The sequence below is a fragment of the Numenius arquata genome, chromosome 4 (assembly GCF_964106895.1).
Source record: "Numenius arquata chromosome 4, bNumArq3.hap1.1, whole genome shotgun sequence".
Lineage (NCBI taxonomy): Eukaryota > Metazoa > Chordata > Aves > Charadriiformes > Scolopacidae > Numenius > Numenius arquata.
The window spans coordinates 9,574,959-9,590,872 of NC_133579.1; the positions used below are offsets into that span (position 1 = coordinate 9,574,959).

Genomic DNA, 15,914 nt, shown 5'->3' on the forward strand with positions numbered 1-15,914 from the left:
AGGACCAAATGCTGCTTTCATCATAAATCACGGATCCAATCTTTTCAGTTTGCAAAACGAGCAATGTATCCCAGCAAAACTACGGACCTCCTGAAGCATCTGTACGAACACCAAACACTCAATTCCCTTTTTAAGAAGGCAGAAATAAATCCCATTACGGCATGACATCAGGAAGGTAAAAATATGTAACGTGACTGTGAAATTAGTGTAGGTTAACTTGTGACCACAAAAACCAACACAGATCACTTACAAGGCTTTGAATGTTCCTGGTGTCAGTCCTTGGCACAGCCAAGACAGTTTTGCTGCCTCTACTTTCATACTGCAACGTATCTGGAATTTCAAGCTCCCAATTTCCTCAGCTGACAGAAATGGCTTCTGAGATGACTTCTACATTCTGGGAACAGATTTTTACCCTTAAATTAGCCATGCATACTCTCAGACTTAACATTTTTGTCTTGAAATAAAATAGCAGCGATAATTGTTAATTTAAGATCCCACATGATGCAAATTTACATTCTGGAGCCAAATATGGTGATTGGAAACAGATGAACATGAAATGCCTTCTACTGAGCGGAATTAAAACTAAATATTAGTGAAGCGTGTTGCTGATTTGATACACGATGCATCTGACACTGATTACTGATTTTTTTCTTTACTACGGTGAAATACCAGAAGTGTCCTACTATTCTTTCAAGAATTGTACAACCACTGTGCCATATGTACAGCTCTTGACCCCTCCTGCCTTCCTGGGTTTCAGCTGGTTTCCTTGTACTCACCAAGGATGAAGCTACTTGATATATGGCATTCCTTCCATTATTCCTGACACTGGATTTCCCCCTTTTGTTCAGGAACTTTAATGATGAATTATAAAAGATCTTAAACTTTAACGCTCATCTGCTGGCACCTTGAAATCAGGCTCAAAGTGCTGTGGATGGACTCAGAGATGTCTAAGGTTTCTTCTGGTTTTGAGCGCATTGGTAATAACCAGATAAATAACAGAAAGCTCTGGTGGACTAAGGCTTGAAGCAAAGGTCTCCATTATAAAAAATTAACACAATCCACTGAATGGAAAGACTGTAACCACAGTATAGGTTGGGAATAAAGAATGGGAAAAACCCTGGGACTACTGGATTGTTTCCAAAGAGGATCCTACCATGCTGACACACACATCGTTGCATGACTGTGGCAAGCAAAAGCCTTGATCTTTCTTAAAGAGTACTGAAATATATATTTGCAACTAATAAATCTGCCAACCCAATCAATTAGTAAAGGCCAATGAAGAGAAATCCATTACCAGAACGCGCCTCACAGGACGGCAGAAGGGGACATGCTAAAGTCCTTCTGGAATTGCCCTCCTTTTATCAAACCCCGAGAAAAAAAACATGCATTTTAATTCAAAAAGGTACCTGTAAAAGTGAAATGCCAAACTCTTGTCTACACGCTGAACGGGCGAATGCAGTGCTCCAGGGGATTCTGAAAAATAGAAGAAAACAAAATATGAAAAAAAAAAGCATTAAAAAAAAACCCCGAACAGCAGGCGTGTACGCGTTAGCGCTGCTGCGACGTTGGAGGTCGTGGAAACCGAATGCCAAGGCTGGTCCACGCCACGAGAAGGGAGGGAAAGAAACGCAAGGCAGCCAGAGGAGCAACCAGGACTATTTCACATGAAAGATGAGATAAGTGATGAAATCAACATGGCTGTGCACTGGAAAAGCTAAGGGCTGTGCAATAATAACAACTAATTAAAAAGTCATTTGGGAAGCCTCAGAACAGGAGCTCACATACGCTGCAGCACCCGAGGCGCGAGACGAGATGCAGCCACGCTCCGGATCAACATATAAATGCAAACAATTTCAAAATGAAATTTTCAATTCACTGATGAAGGACAACACAAAATTCTGCATTTTAAGCTCTTGTTATAGACAAACAATCCCTTTTGTTTTGATTTTGTCCATCTCCAGAGGAAGAAGAGAGAAAATATTGTGGAAAAAACCCCACTCTGTTTCTGTGATCCAGGTTTAGCCAGGCATGGAATCAGTGACACCTGTTTTGCAAGTAACTGAGGAAAAGTATCAACGTGTAAATGTTCGTGTTACTTCAGGGCAGCTGCTAGTTGATCTGGACATGAAAATACAGTGATGATCTGTATTTTCTGATGACGATGATATACATCATATATGATATGTATCATATGTATCATATACATTCAGATGATATACATCTGATGATCAGATGTATATACACTTCTGATATGGAAGTGACCTCCCATATTCAAAGTTAAGGTCAAAGAGCCACAAGGTTTGTGTGCTTAAACCCCCCGTCACCACCCCCACCTCCCTGCTGGGAACTAGGGTGAGATGACAGCGTATTTTCCAAACTAAGAACCACCGTGACAAAGAACTACTACTATTTTTTAATACGTCGATTAGGAATTAGTTATTTACTTTTCAACACCCATTTGAAGTGATTATTCATGGAAGAAGTATAACGTCCCAATGGCAGCACAAAATTACTAAAAAAGTATGAATTGTGCTATTTTTTTTTTTTAATTAGCTTCTTCGCCTTTTCTAAAGCACTTATTTTAGACAATGCTTTTTTAAAATTATGGCAGTATTTACAAAACACTACTCCTGTCTAGCCAACTGATACATGTTTCATTTCATATGCAATATCTTCGCCTTTTTCTCTCCGAAATTATTAGGTACTTTTTGGGGTTTAAAATCAGTTATTAAAATCCACGCAGAAAAAAAAAATCCAGGCATTTGTATTCCGTGTCACCTGCTAAAAATATTTGTAAATATCTTCACAATACAATAAAAGAAAATGAGATCATTTAAAAAAATTGAGACTATATTCCTGTACTTAAGTATTCGTATAAACAATATTAAAGGGAACAAGAAACCATTGTATTCATTTGGGAAGAAAAGGGCTCTGCTGCAGGACGGAGCCTTCCTCTGCACGTTTTTATGTGCAGGAATGCACTGATGCAGTAAGAGAAGCAGCAGTTTTCTAACCCTGTGATGAGGCTGGTGACACCCAGCTGAAGGGTAGAAATGCCAAGCTGAGGAAGACCCTCCAACACAATCATTTTTTTTTTTAAGAGCGCTCCAAAACACAGTCACCACGTAAAGGCAGGCACCAAAAAGCTTCCTTCTTCCCATATCAACATGTACACACTTTTATTTTTTTGCACTGATACGAGTACATAGACATAAAAACTCACATATATATGGGTTACACCAATGCTAGTAATTCAAACAGACTCGAAAACTATTCATGAGGTTGTAGATACACACAAAAATACCTTCAAAATTTTGGCAAGACTAGAAAAGTTTCTATCGTTTCCTCAAAATACATAACGCTTATTTTAGATTGTTATTCAAACAGCAACAGGGATCAACACATTTATGATGTGACTTTCAGTGTGAACTATATCGTGGAATATGTTCTCGTGTAGTGAACAGCAGTGTATGCTATTTAAAAAATGTGTAGCCTATTGCATCTTCTGAGTGTTAGAAAGAGGTCATGGTAATAAATAAGTGCAAGTATTAATACTGGAGTAGCTCTCGTACAGTGGGTTGCCATAATCCTCTGGTTCCACAATAAACATACTGGTCCAGGTCTCAAGGGTTTCTCAACAGGGCACGCATTAAACTGTGAAATCACTAGGAAGGGACACATCACATCGGCTTCACTGAGCTTGGATCTGGACCCAGGAGAGCAATGACCAAGGAAGCCATACAAACAAAACCCAAGCAGATTAATGTTCTGCGGAGCTTTTAAGCACATGACTGGTTTCAATGTTCACGCTATGAAACAAAACACCAACAACTGTAACCCAGTTCAAGAAGGAGAGAGAACTGCTGGAGAGGGTGCAGCAGAGGGCTACAAAGATGATTTGGGGCCTGGAGCATCACTCTTATGAGGAAAGGCTGAGGGACTTGGGTCTTTTTAGTCTAGAGAAGAGAAGAGAAGACTGAGGGGGGATCTGATCAACACCTATAAATACTTAAAGGGAGGGTGTCAAGAGGATGAAGCCAGTCTTTTTTCAGTGGTGCCCAATGTCACAACAAGAGGACATGGTAACAAACTTGAATATAAGAAGTTCCACCTAAACATGAGGAAGAACTTCTTTACTTTGAGGGTGGCAGAGCACTGGAACAAGCTGCCCAGAGAGGTGGTGGAGTCTCCATCTCTGGAGACGTTCAAAATGCCCCTGGACAAGTTCCTGTGCAACCTACTCTAGGTGGACCTGCTTTGGCAGGGGGGTTGGACAAGATGATCTCTGGAGGTCCCTTCCAACCCCATGTGATTCTGTGATTCTATGATTCATTTAGCATCCACAAAAGGAGTGTGTAGTGACAAAACTGTTAATGGATAAGGCTGATAGAGTAATACTGAGTCAGACCAAGTACTATAGAAGTTCTTCAACACAACAGCACAATATTCTCCAGACTACACATCTCACACATAGATGGGACCAACCATGATGCACCACCATAGACAAGGGTACGTCCACTGGGGTTGGGTACGTCCACTGGGGTTGGGTACATCCACTAGAAGGAGAGCCAATTCTCAGGCAGGTGGCACTGGATTTTGTAGGTGCAGGATGAAGAGCCCAAGGCAGAACCATAAATTAATCCACCGTTTTAAGTGGAAGAACTGTTCTGGTAACAGATCTCAGCTCAACATAGTGCTCTTCAGTGACACATTTCAGACAAACTTCTTAATCAACGCCAACACCCTCAACACAGCTGAGAGGGACCAGGTACACTACAGTGAATATGTTTAAACAAACATCCAACTGCAAGAAAAAGTAGAGGAAATGTAGAATATAGCGTACACCTCAGTAGAAAACATGAGCAATGACTTGTTGGGAGACATAAAGGCACCAAATCCTCCTTTCCCAATTAATTATAGTTTTATGTAAGAAGTATCATACGAATAGTTCTCAAGTCCTAATTGCTCACGCAGTATAATTCTAATGTCTTCAGAAAACCTGATCCCTTCTGCATGTACCATGCCAAATTTCTGTCACAAACTTTTGGCTCCCCCATGGATCTAACCTGGATGGCCCAGCCCCAATGCAGAGCAACTCAGAAAAGCTACCACCAAGTAACATGCACTTGTCTTCTCCATGAGGCAGAAGGAAGGTGATAAGGAAACAACTACACTTGTCCCACATCCTCTGGGGAATTTGAGGTACAATCCATGGCTTGAAAGAGCCCACGTACTTGTGACTAAACCACTATCAAATGCCTGGGCCTCCAAGGAGGCTCCAGAACTTATGAGTGGCAATTAGTAAAGTTGATTCTTTGGTGCTTTTCAGTTCTTTCTTGAATTTCTTCACGGACCTGGAGATCAAGAATTTAATTTCTCCTGCAGAGGTATGGTTCAGATGAAAATACAGGTAGGCGTGTTGCCATACAGCTTTACATTGGATGCACAGCAGAGTTTGAAGCACGTGTGCTTCTTCCTGGTGATGCCCAGACCTGCTCCCTGCAGGCAGGGTACAGCGGGGCACCCCCATCGGCACGGCTGCCATAGCGTCCACTGACAGCTGGGCACAGTTACCACTCCATTTATTTCTCATTGCCGCTCTTCCTTAGATGGTTTTTTTTTCCCCTTTAAGTAACCTAACAAGGCCAATGATAGCAAATCACCGCCAACAGGGAAGGCTGGTCTCCACAACACTTTGATTTAGGAACAGTAAGTGGTCCCATAGTACTTCTCTTAAAAAAATCAATAATAGATATGCTAATATAGTGCCAAAGACACGGTAGCTGAGATCTGTGCAAAGAACTCATTGGTCACTGGCTCTTACTAGACAGGCGCATGGGATGTAGTTGAACTCTGGCCTCAACATGAATCATTAAAGCAACTGTTCTTATCTTTCTAATTCTCTAATAAAAAAATAGAGACCAAAAAAAAGAAAAAAATAAAAGTATTAAAAAAACCCCAAACCTTTCAAACATCTCAGATCTAAAACAGCACAAGGAAAGCTGATGTCAGACTTCTCGAAATCACAAAAATCCATGAAACACAGCCATGTACACATGCCAGTTTACCTCCTGAGCTTCAGCTGGAGGATTTAACCTCCTTTGTAAGGGCAGAAAATGCATAACACCTGGACAGGAAGCACTGACACCAAGATAAGAAACTGTGGACCAGAGTCAGACTGTAAAAAAATAATAATTTCTTCAATGTTTGTCAAATCAAGCACTCATACAGGTGTGAACTATCACGTTCTCCTCTGAATGGATGCTCCTCTACAGCTTTGTGGTCTACAAAATCCCACAGCCTCATTCAAATTGACCTCAAAAAAAAAAATCCTTTTGGATTGCCTAGAAAAAAACACTCTACAGTGGCCAGGCAGCTGGCACACCAGTTGGTCATTATCCTAATTTCAATAGTCTCTTCATCTGCTGGTGAAACCAAGGTCACAAAAAAGTGTTAGCAATTACTATAAGGAGATCTGGGGATCTTAAAATTAAATTTGTAGCTAGATAAATTCTAAATATTTCTATAATTTTCAGCTATGTATTATTTTGAGGATTTGGCAAGAAAAAGGGTATGCAAACAGTTCAGGAAGAAGTGATGCTCCTCTCCAAGACTGACTAACCTGAGGACATCCACATCCAGGCGGGATGCTGGCAGGACAGAAGCTTTTCCCCTACCTGTAGTGCTAGGACGTTCTAGCAACACACCACGTTTAGAAGTCTCATTAAATAACACGTATCTTCGTAATGGGGTTGAGATCTTTAGTACCAAGAGTCACTGAAATGCAAGAGTAACATACAAAAAATAAAGATTTTCTTCTTTCTGGCTAGCATTCCTACTTCTTTCTGTGGGTCAGCCCTATCTCTAAAGGTACCTGATCCTTCTGAGGTCATGTACACTTCCAATCAGCAGGGCCATAAAACTCCACTTTGTCCCACCAATGGTCCCTTTAGTTGGCTGTTTGTCAGTTCAGCATCCTCACAATATAATACCCGCAAAACCACTGTGGGGCCCAGATTCACCGAGTATTGTGACTGATATTGCATATTTGAAAGTTCAAAATCTCAAAAGAAGGAATGGCCAACACGTCTGCCATGCAAGCAAGATCCCAGTGAGGGTTTTAGAAGGGAGAAAGAGGCCAGCCTAACATCTGGATTACTTATTTGAGATACATTTTGAAGAATGAAAGAGACATCTGGCCCTGGATACTATCAGCAGAGGGACGCGGCTCATAAACAATTCTCCAAGGCATTGCCAAGGACAGATCTCCTTCAGTAGCTCTTAACTGAAGAGCATGCTGAGGCCCATGCCTGGAATAAGCAAACAAGGCACCACGGTGAGGATTTAGGGAGTGCACCCGATTCTTCCCATTTTACTTGCTAGAAAACAGGGAGTTTGTTTCCTCAGCCAGAACCTGGCTTTCCCTTAGGGACCCACAACCTGAGAATTGCCCAAACTTATCTCAGTTTAGACTCAGAGATCCAAATCTTAAACAAGAATAATTAAAACAAATAGAAGGACTGTTTCCCCTTGCTGATGAAAACTGAAGCAAAAGAAAAGTGGAATGAAATCATTACAAAACAAGTTTCAGGTGTTTTCTCAGACAACATCACGACAACTAAAAGCATATTACTGTTTGCAGTCTGTCTTCTTATGAAAAGTTAAAATATTTATACCTAAATATATTTTCCATACCTTTTCTGCTTTTTGCCTTCATAGAATAGAATCACAGAATCATAGAATTGTCTAGGTTGGAAGGGACCTTCAAGATCATCTAGTCCAACCATCAACCTAACTCTGATAAAAAAACCCGTCACTAAACCATGTCACTAAGCACTATGTCAACCTGTCTTCTGAATACCTCCAGGGATGGTGCCTCAACCACTTCCCTGGGCAGCCCATTCCAATGCTCAATAACCCTTTCAGTGTAAAAATTTTCCTTAATATCCAATCCGAACCTCCCCTGGTGCAACTTGAGGCCATTTCCTCTTGTCCTATTGCCTGTGACTTGGGAAAAGAGACTGACCCCTGCCTCTCTACACCTTCCTTTCAGGGAGTTGTAGAGAGTGAGAAGGTCTTCCCTCAGTCTCCTTTTCTCCAGGCAGAACAGCTCCAGCTCCCTCAGCCTCTCCTCACAAGACTTATTCTCCAGACCCCTCACCAGCTTTGTTGCCCTTCTCTGAGGTGCTGGACCCGCTCCAGCACCTCAATGTCTTTTGAAATCTTGAAATCTTGGCTCCAAACATTGAAAGCACAGAAATACCACAACAGGAAAAGTGAAAACCACACACGCAACTTCATTTGAACTACCTGGATGACAACGAATCTTGGTCAGGACACCACACACTAACACATGTAGACACACACACAGAGGAACGTTGTGTGCCCAACCTGGCCAACCTGTAAATGAATGAAGAGGGACCTCAAAGCCACAGCCCAAGCTCTGCTGAGGAGCACTCCGTGCGTGTGACACAGCAGGTGGCTGGGAAGTGCTTGCACAAGTTGCCTGACATAACAGCTTGCTTACAACATGTTCCCCATGATTGAAAACAAAAGATGAAAACTATCATAATAAAGGGAAACAAAACAAAAAAACCTCCAAACCCACCCCAGGACAGTTCAAGAGCCACAAAAGTTAAATGAGAAGTTTGAAGAGAATGAAATTTGAGTCATCACTGACCTTTGCCTGCATGAATCACGGAGAAACTTTGCTGGCTTTGGTACTGCCAGAATAGGTGACTTAAAAGGTTTGATGGTTTAGTGAAACGCTCACATGTGCATGTGCCACTTTCTTATCTCACTCAAAAAAGTGTACCCGGTTTTTCCCATGATGGAATCCTCCATTTCTCCACTTGCATAGCTGCGTTGGCAGGGGTTTTTTTTGTTTGTTTGTTTGTTTGTTTTTTGTTGTTGTTTTTGTTTTTAAAAAGTCTTGCAATAATTATGATTAACAAAAAATTGCAGGTAACCTCCAATTCTGAGAGTTAACGTTGAACAGATGTTTCAGCACATCTAATAGTACTTAATTTTGCCTAATCTACCACAAAAGAAAACAATTTTTGAAATGAATAACTGTAGTTGGAGCAGTGTAGTTGGAGCACATCTGAAGCATGTTGCCTTTCCCAAGTTACCGTATGTGATATAGATATCAAAACATTTTTATAAACAGACACATTTTTGCATAATTTTTATAAAAAGGTGAATTCAGATACTGAAAAGGTTTGGCCCGTATTCGTCATGGAAATGGTTAATTGAGCCCAAATTCAGAGACTTTGTTCATACTTTTTAAGAGCTACTTGGCATCTCTAAGTCAAACTGTGATCACGAAGAAGTAGGTGCTTGGTGTCTCTGAAAACCAAGTGCAGCAATTCAAACTGGAACACACAAAGTCAAAGGCTGCCTTCTAAAAAGTTAGACCTCACGCACCTTTGCTACATGAAGAAGGCTCCGAACAAGATGTAAGGAATACAGTCTATTCCTCCCAATATCCCTGGTCCATCACCCCTGGCAGCAGATCACACACATCTGTTACTAACACCTCTTGGTGAAGAGGAGGAGATGAAAATAGGACTCGGCTACATATGTGCTCTAGTACCAAAAGGGGATTCTTGCTTCCTCTCTAAAAAAAAAAAAAAAAACAAAAAACAAAAAACCAAACCCCTTTGATTTTTATGCCGTTACCTAATTAAATTTCACTATGCATATTAAGTTTTCTGATGTCTAGCTGTTTTATGTTCAGTCCAAAATCAAAAGAGCACACACTGATAAACGCCCCTTTCATTACAAGAAACCAAACCGAAAATTAAGTCAAGGTTTGTCATATGTAAAGATATCCCTCGCTCTACTTTAGTTGCTTCCTCAGTTCAACTAAGGAGAAGACATCATGCACATAACTCCTAACTAGGTCACAAGCTCTACCTTTCTAATGTTTTATTCATGTACCTTGTAAAGGGATGCACATTATGTCAAGTTCCAAGAGGAGCACCATGCTATGAGCAACAGCTCTTCCACAATGGATCAATATTGTGTTGGTGTTACTCTATTTTAGGGAGGGAGAGACAATTTCTTTAGTCAGTGAGAAATAACAACATAAAATGAAGTTGTCAATCTCTTGACGTGCTTTTTGTTTTAACCTATAGTCAATAGTTCCTTGATGAGTCTGTGGATTACTCCATAGCAATTCTCAAAAATGCCTATAAGAAGATGTATTGTCCAAAGTCTAAGTTTGCCATATAGAATTCATCCATACTTTAGACAATATTTAATGGTCTGCACATCAAGAGAAGCTGAAACCTACCGCTTCACATTACATACTCTGAAAACCACAATGCTTTTAGAATATATACACAGAGTAACTGTGTGTGAGTTTTCAGCTAGGAGATAACAGATATCTTAAAAAATTAGGTAAGAACTCATCAGGTGCTGTAGCTCTCAGCTCATTAACCCGTACAATACGGGTTACAATACGCAGGTGTTGTACAATACGCAGAATCACAAGGGGTTGGAAGGGACCTCTGGAAATCATCTAGTCCAACCCCCCTGCCAAAGCAGGTTCACCTAGAGCAGGTTGCACAGGAACATGTCCAGCCTGATCCTGTTTCCTAGGATCGTTACAAACTGATACCTTCTTTCAGGCCAGTACTCACAACACATGATTCACTGAGATTTAGAAGTTCTATCTTGAAATTTTCTCTTTTTTTTTTTTCTCCCCTGGCTAGAAAGTGTTGGACATCTACCCCACACTCAGCACTGCTGAGAAAGAGAAGGGCCTTTGCAGAGGTTAAAAGCAGACTCTGGGCACTGAGTCAGTGTCCAACTGTGCTTTGCCCTCCAAAACTGTGTTTGGATTTGCTGTGATAGTATACAATATCTGCATAAAGGCTCTTGAAATACTGGGGGCAACCTAATCTAAAAAAAAAATAAAACATGGAAGCAGGATAAAACATTTTTAAGCACCATTTTTGCACTCCAGTCACTAACAGAATATGATGTGCACCTGGATTCTGGATCTGGAGTAGCATCCACCTTTTTGGGTTGGATGTTTGCGTCTGACTGCAGAATATTGAATTTTATGCCAGCCAACATGTTTTAAGTTCTTAAAGAAAAAAAGTCAGGATCGATACTTGCTGGATGGGGATAGTTGTAAGAATGGACACTGCGAGAGATAAAAATAACTAAGCTAAGAAATATCAATTGCTTTTTTCTTTTCTATTACCATGCGTAGAATTTGGTGTAACATCATGGTATATGCAGCCATCTGAAAATGTTACTTTATTGGAGGTGTTGCACAAAAAGGTAGGAAAAAAGGGACAGCTTAAGACCAGTTGATACAAAAAAGGGAACTAGACTCTGGAATATATCTGGGATGCAGGAAAAAGAGAGCTCATCCCGTAGACACACTGCCCGGAGCAGCACTGCCTGCCCAGTGCCAGACCCACGTTGACCCACCAGAGCGAGATATGGGGCTGGACCACAGGAGATGAGAGGGGAAAAGCACTGTGTCTGCTCAGCCCTGAGAAGAGAGGGCTACAGGGGGACCTACCTACCCACTGTCTGCAAGCGCCTGATGGGAGGGGACACAGATTGTCCTCAAGGTGCACAGAGAGGAAGGGGAGGCATCGGACAGAGCTGCAACATGGGAAATTCTGGCTCTGTACAGAGAGAAAAGTCTTTTTATTGTCAGGGAGGTGAAGCACTGGAACAGGAGCCCAGAAGGTCTGCTGGACCTCCATCCTCGGAGATACTGAAAACTGTCCTGCACACGAACCCTGAGCAACCTGATCCAATGGGACCCGATCTGGGCAGCAGGATGGACAGGGTGACCTCCGTAGGTCCCCTCCAACCTACGCGACTCTCTGATCTCATCTTGTTACCTCTGTTTCAGTGGTACCAAAAACTGGTGTCTCTTTGCCTCACCCTGGCCTCAGCAGCAAGCAATCCAACCACGGGCAAGAGAGTAATAAATATTGCAATGCACAAGTTAAAATTCATCACCATAGATATCCATTTCCTTCTATCACTCCTCCTTTTTTTTTTTTTTTTTTTTCCTTTCTTGAAAGACTAAGATATTTGCTGCTCAGTATGCGCTGGGCATTCCCCCTGCTCTTCTGCTTTTTGCATCTCTCAGTGATTTAGCTGTCAACAGCGCACAAACCAGGAAATCAAGAAAAACACGAGGAGGCAGAACAAGGACTACCTAGGAAAGAAAAAAAAAAAAAAAAGAAAAAAAAGCATCATCTCTCCTTTTTCAGCAGCGGGCACCTGTAACATATTCAGCAAGGCAGTTAGTTAACAGGCCGAGCTGCGCAGGAGTTCTTTGTGCACAGCATTTAGAAATCAGTTCAGCAAAGGGCTGAGAAGGACAAGCTGCTGACGCCAGTGTTTAACTGTCAGTAGGGGCTGAAGAGGGGGCTGATGGGCTGTGCCGTTCTGTGCAAGCCTGGCTGGCATGCTGTAATACTGAATATGCTACGGGAGCCCCAAGTGCACTGTACTGGTGATAGATATCCAGGGACACGCAGTGAGACACAGGGTATGTTGGGACAGAACTAAGCGGCAGGTATAACAAACGCTGGTATTTAGAAACTTGAATCAAAGGAGATTTTCTGATGCTACAAAGCACGTGCTAGGCAGGGAAATGACTGAGGGTCCCACTTAAAGTTCTGTGGTATGTATCACATCACATACTCGGAAAAAAATCTTTCCCGTGAGGGTGGTGAGACACTGGAACAGGTTCCCCAGAGAAGTTGTGGATGCCTCATCCCTGGAGGTGTTCAAGGCCAGGCTGGATGGGGCTTTGAGCAACCTGGTCTGTCCCTGCCCATGGCAAGGGGGTTGGAACTCGATGATCTTTAAGGTCCCTTCCAACTCCAACCATTCTATGATTCATTCTATGATTCTACATCGACTGAACTAGCCAGTTTGATTATAATGACGCGATCTGCTCCTTGCAGCTCACGGAAGATCACATTTAGGCAGAACCGTGCAATGATTTCATCAAAAGAAAATAAAAGATCTTGAGTTAGGCTGTCTGACTCTCTGCAATGTTTCTGCCAACAGTACAGTAAGAACATACAAATATTTGTAGTGATACAATGCAGAAGCAGTATTCCTAGCAGACACTGAGTAGCAGAGATCACCAAACTCATTTCTTCTGTATAGTGGAAATAAGTAATAGCATTATTAGAAACTGACAGAGAACAAACAAACTAAAGCAACTCAGCAAACCCACACAGAAACTGGCTAATTAAATAAACACCCATTTTCCACAGCAAGGATGCCTGGAATCTCAAGACTGTAAAACACGCGACTCTCTTCCCCCATTTCATTTTCCTTAAATCAGCTCTTTTTCTTCAGTATCCCAATCAAACACAAGCTGCATTTTACAAACATCCATCTTAAGAGATGAGCACAACTCCATAATGAAGCTACTGAAATCAAAGCGCAACCCTCTGGTACTTTGTCACCTAGCTCCTGGGAAACGCTGCTGGGAAAAGAGAGTCATTAAGGAAGCAAGTCCTGCTCAGTGGCTGCGCATCTTAGAGATGTTCAGAGCAAGACCTCAGGGTCTGGATTCACGGTTACCTCATCTGCTAGTTACTAACGCATATGAAGTGGGACTTCACAATGGTAGTATCAATGTGCTCATCCATGAACCTCTAAATGGTTTTATGCTGCAGATGTTGGCCACACTGTATGCAAGCCATGGTACCACAAATGTGGGTTAAGGTTGGTGAGGTTTCCATCCAGTGTCTCTGCACTGTCAGCAATCTCTTCTTCAGTTCATTTTCTCATCGTGTTGTCTATGCTATTCAATGTGATTATTACAACAGTATTCCAGGAACCCACTGAAAAGGAGTACTTATTAAAAGTAAAACATTTCCACCCTCATATTTTCTATGAAAGAATAAATGTATATGGCTCCCACTACTGCATCTTTTTTTTCAGGTTCCAAGCATTATTACCAACTCTTTTGATACGCAAGTTATTATCTTTACACAATAAGAGGTGACGCTAGGGATTAATAACATGCATGTAATGTTTATTAATTTTGTAGTGATAACTTATTTGCATTTATAAGCTATACCTCAGTTACAATCACAGCACAGCTGTCCTCCACTAGTCACCGCAGCCACGTTGCTTTCATCCTACAATCCCTCCACCGAAGCTCCTGGTAAAGAAAAGCATGACTAATGTAGAATGCTTCACTCCTGAATTGCTGCGTTACAAGTTACGGCAGTGCTACAGCATCCACAGCGTATTAATTGCAAAGCCCTAAACCTTACACCGAGTTCCCCTTCAGCAAACTGCCTACCTGGTGGGGCCAGCAGGGTGGCCAGAAGCGGTGCGTGCCCTCCCAGCCGTTTCGGCTGCCCGGGATGCTGGTGGATGGCTCACCTGTGAGACTCAGGGTAGGATCTCCCTGGTGTTACGACAGCTCTGGAGGCAGCCGAACGCTGGAGCCCTTGCTTGGCAAAGGGCACTGGCTGCTGTGAGAAACCCTGGAGCAGCTCCTGGGAAGCGGGAACGGAGAGAGGCAGGGCAGCCCCGCCGCAGCGGAGGGCACCGCCGGAGCTGCAGGTCGGCTCCTGTTCCCCCGTCTGACAACAGCAAATCTCTTAGTCACTTCCCAGGCCTGGGAACGGAATATCGTCTTGTGAAACTCCAATACGGCTTTAATGCTACCATTATTAGCATTGTCTTCAGACAATGAAACGTTCTGTCGCGGTGGCTGCGGGATGACAGCAGCGAATACACACTGAGTCACCCCACATTAATTTAAACAGCACAACTGTGTGAACACGTGTTCTTTAGTTAAATCCACACACACGCACTCAAGAGTGAAAATAAGCAGATCTCCAAGGAAGAACTCACTTTCTATGCAATGCAAAAGCCACCCTTGATGCTGTGCTTCTACAACCTCCACAAACAGGCGGCAAAGGGCTTAGTACAGCTACTTGTAGACAAGTACACAAAGCCACCCCCAAAGGGTTATGTCATTAAAAACGTATGTGCCTAAACCAGGCTTTATTTGGTGACCTCCACAACCCAAGCGGAGACGGTTCCCGCAACCAGGCACTCAGCATCATGGTGTTGACGCAGAGAAGTTCTGGGTTCCCCGCCTCCCCCTTCAAATCCACACAGCACCCCTCAAGAAGAAAAACCACTGGGATGTTTTCTCGCTATACGTAATGACATACCCTCCCAGTTACGTTCAATCCCATCCAGAGCAGGAGATAGATACCCAGAAGATTTCAAAAACTGGAGCACGGGGAGGAGGGTCTCCTGCCCAGACATTTCCCCCTTATCTCAGGACTTGCTGTGCTGCCAATTCACCGCGCGCTGCTGATACCAGTGAACACCAAAAGCAAAGCAAACAACTGCCCCGTGTTCAAACTGGCCCGTGTTCCCGCCCCTTAACTAAACCGCCACCAGGAATAGAAACTGGATAAAGTACAGCTTCTGCATTTTGAAATGAAACCACAGAAGGCAGAGAGGGTTGAAATGAGCACACCTTTTTTTTTCACATTGCAGGTGTGGAAGCACCCTCCATAGTCTTCCTCACACCAAAGCTGCACAGCTGCCTGAAGGCACGTTATTTTGCGCTTTTGTAAAGCAAAACCTCCTACATCTAATGTTTCTAACGTGCAACCAGACACGCTCCAACCAGGTATCATCATTATGAAAGGATTCTGCTATTGTGCATGCTGTTAATATTGGGCACTTGAACAACTGTCCTGCCCGATAGAGCATGACTTCAGTACAACATGGGTTCAAAGGACATAAATTGAGGCCAATATAGTATTAACACCACCAAACTTGATACCCTAATTCACTTCCTCTAGAAGGAGCCCTGGTGTGCCTACCTTGAGCTCCTGTCCTTGCCTTGCTTCTTAAGTGAACTCCTCTTCCTC

General features: G+C 42.6%; 1 protein-coding gene across 2 annotated transcripts in view; it reads right to left on the reverse strand.

Annotated features, from left to right (window-relative positions):
* FAM110B (family with sequence similarity 110 member B) overlaps positions 1–15,914 on the reverse strand; it is a 65,690-nt gene that overhangs the window by 17,226 nt on the left and 32,550 nt on the right. The window contains exons 2-3 of one of the 2 annotated variants that reach the window (XM_074146610.1): positions 1,407–1,473; positions 251–394 (exon numbers count right to left, since the gene is read on the reverse strand). The gene's annotated coding sequence lies outside the window, so the exon portion shown is untranslated. The remainder of the gene's footprint in view (positions 1–250; positions 395–1,406; positions 1,474–15,914) is intronic. The other variant, XM_074146611.1, reaches the window with a different exon arrangement.